The sequence below is a fragment of the Phragmites australis genome, chromosome 3, assembly GCF_958298935.1.
Source record: "Phragmites australis chromosome 3, lpPhrAust1.1, whole genome shotgun sequence".
Lineage (NCBI taxonomy): Eukaryota > Viridiplantae > Streptophyta > Magnoliopsida > Poales > Poaceae > Phragmites > Phragmites australis.
The window spans coordinates 35,979,539-35,982,898 of NC_084923.1; the positions used below are offsets into that span (position 1 = coordinate 35,979,539).

Sequence of the window (3,360 nt, forward strand, 5' to 3'; positions counted from 1 at the left end):
TATGGATCATATATCATCTGTAAAGTCATGTTGCCTCGAATCTTTCCTTCTTAAATAGTTTCTATAGTGTTTTTGCTTCTGCTGAGGTTTTGAGGTGTGCTGGTTAATCAAATAAGAGAAGACTATCAGTTTTGAAAGAAATTTATTAAAGCATCTATTCATCCCATTTAGTCGCCAATCTCGGTCCTACCTGCAAATCTTTTTTCTTTATTTTTTTTAAAAAAGAACACCTGCAGTAACAGGTATCACCAATCGCATTGTGCGAATAGAAGGTAGCAAAGAACAGGTATAAAGAGGCAGGTATGTTCTGTAACAATGACACATAGATATCAATGCCGCCATCTTTGTTACGTTTGTATAAACTCCACATAACAAAATGAAACTTCAGCACAAGAACACATGAACATGCCTTAACTCAGACGATCGTACAGACTTTTCAGGGTAGTAAACTTCACAAGATTATGATACAGAGATGACCAGAGCCGTATCCTTGCAGTTAATACCGGACGCAATGCCTTATCATATGTTCTTGCATTTCTCCGTCGCCCTCGGTGCTGAAATCAACAACCACAGCATCCATCTCGTTAGCATAAGCTCTGAAGCGAAGTAAAGAACACGTCAGATAACACAGTGAAGTGTTCTTGGGGCAGTGACTGACCGAGACCGACGGCTTCCGATTCTTTCATGATCCGGAGGCGCTTGCACGATTCCACGAACATCCTACAGTTTCCCAAGAGGAAAAATAATGGAAGGTAAGGACATCGCTTTGATCCGCTAGTGAGCTTGAGTTTTATCCGCAGGAAGTGTGGCTTACTCCCAGGGGACGTCGCCGACGAGCATCCAGTCGCCGTCCTTGTCCTCGTACGTCGGCACGTACTCGGAGCCGCTGAGCAGGTCCGCCAGCTTGCTCTCGTTCATGCCCTTCATCCCCTGCGACCCGCAGCTGCCTGAAGAAATATACATTGAAGAACATTATTGCAATGCAACACGAGAAACACAAATGGACTATATATCTTGAGGTTGCTGGTGCCGATTACCCATGTCAACTGAGTGTTTCCATAAGTTATCCTTTAACGTAAATGTTTATCCCTGGTTAATTTGGTTATCAAGAGTAAGGACTGAATTGAAGAGAGTAAATATGGAGACTGCACTTCAAAGTTCAAATCATGAACCAAGTGGCCAACTGCCAATTGAAGTATATGCAAACCTTATCTACGTGAGAATATATATGTATATCTGTCGATTTTTTAAGCAAAGCAACCATACGGCATGGCCATCCGTATCCTATCGTACTGCTGCATTTATACGTACATGCGCGCGACATGCACGTACGTGCCGACACCGTACGTCTACGTGCTCGTGGGGAGCCAGGACAGACACCTCACGAGCAGCCACCGTACAAGCCATGACAAGCAAGTTGTCTGCAGTCAGAGACCGTACGTACGTACCGGTGGTGAAGGAGCTGAACATCTTGTCGAGCGCCTTGGACAGCTCCTGGTAGTTCCCGTACATCCTCAGGTCCACCTGCCGTCCATGCTCACCTTCACGAACGCCGCCGCGGTCGTGCCGGCGCCGGACTTGTTGTCACCTCCGTCGTCTTTGCCACCGCCGCCACCTTTCTGGGACTGGACGGCGAGGATGTTCTTGCGGAACGACCGGACGGGTGGCCAGCCCACCGCCAGTGCCCTGTTCCATCAAACGAGAAATTCCCTTCAGGCTACAGATTCTTGTGCTGATCCAAAGCCTCTAACAAAGGGGTAATTATGTTTTTACCCTTACTTAGAAGTGAAACCTTGATTTTATTTTTACTTTTACAACTTTACAATTTTGCCTCCGCTTTTTCGAACTGAAGATTGTGTTCGCCCCAGTCCATTAAGAGCATTTAACGGTGTAAATGCGTAAAAGGACATGTATACCCTTGCAGATTTTGTCCCTACTTTTCTTATGACTTTGTAAAAGGCAGCTAACTCGATTTATTTTCCTATGAATATTACAATGCTGCAGTAGATTTAACATTATAAGAATAAATCCATTTCTCAACTTTTCTTCTCAACCAATTATTAAAAGGTGGAACTTTTTACACCCAGCTGCAGCTAGCCACCGAGACTAAGCATGGGGCCAGACTGGTTGACCTGGTAAAGAGCGCCCAGGTAGCCATGGCTGACGGTACAACGCGCTCGCCGACGTCCATGGCACGTAGCAACTTGGGTGCTCGCGGTTGCAGCAAGAGAGCTCGTGGGGAGGGAGGAAAAGGGACTAGTGAGCCTCACCAGTGTGTAGGCAAGCTCACCCAAGGTTCATCCAGCGTGGGGAGATGCTGCAGCGGCGACTCACGGCAGGGAGGCGTTGCCGGCCTGAGTTGGAGATGAAGAACGGCGCATGAAACTTGATTTGGCCAGGAACTAAGGGATTCACACAGGATTCGGCGGAAAAAGCTCCGCACGACCTTCCAAAATGCGATTTGAGGCTTGGTTGGGCGGATTTGTGCTTGGTGGCTTCAGATTTGAGCTCGGGGGTGTTGCAATGGTGGTGTGTTGCTCAATGGTGCTTGGTTGTGAGGAAAACGAGGGGGAGATCAGATGAGAGTAGTGGCGGAGCTCTGGGCAATGGGAAGGCCAAAAGCTCGACGGAGATGGTGAGTAGGATCAGCTCAATGCTGCTGTAGCTCAGGAGGGGCAAAATGGCAGAGGAAGATGTGCTGCTGCTTGCAGCTGAGAGAGAGAGAGAGAGAGTAGAGGAGCTGGAGAGGGGATAAGGTTTGGGAGGGAGTGGACCGCGCCACCCAGGCCGCGCCACCCCTCGTCTGCGCCCCACCGCCGTCAAGAGAGAGAGTCATGGGTGAGTCACGCATGGTGAAAGCGTAAGGGGAGGGGAGTTTAGTCTTTCTTCCATTTTTTCTTCTTTTTTAAAATTTATTTAATCTGGCTTCACCTAATGGAACCCCAAACTAGGGGCAAATGGCAATTTCACTATGAAAAAAGAGAGGTAAAATCACAAAGTTGGAAAAGGAGGGGCAAATTCACAGTTACAATCCAAAGTAGGGGTAAGAACACAATTGCCCCCTAAACAAAATAGAGCTACTATGTTTTTACAGTTGCTTGACACGTCAATTTGGTCAAATATGTGGTTCTGTTTAGCGTTTGATTGGTGAATTTCAAATAGTTTTCAGAAATAAAGAAGGGAATACTCTGTTCGTCCTCAACATATACGGATCTGGATCCAAAACATGCCACAATATATAGTACAATTCTCCTAAATTTCAATCACTTGAGAATAAGTTTGATCTCTCAACGATGAAGAGCGGTGACTGCTAGCGGGAGTTAGGGGTTAATTTGAGGGGAGAGGAATTCCTTTGTTATT

General features: G+C 46.7%; 1 pseudogene; it reads right to left on the reverse strand.

Annotated features, from left to right (window-relative positions):
• Positions 1 to 341: 341 nt before the first annotated feature.
• LOC133910681 (auxin-responsive protein IAA30-like) lies at positions 342 to 2,191 on the reverse strand (annotated as a pseudogene).
• Positions 2,192 to 3,360: the final 1,169 nt, after the last annotated feature.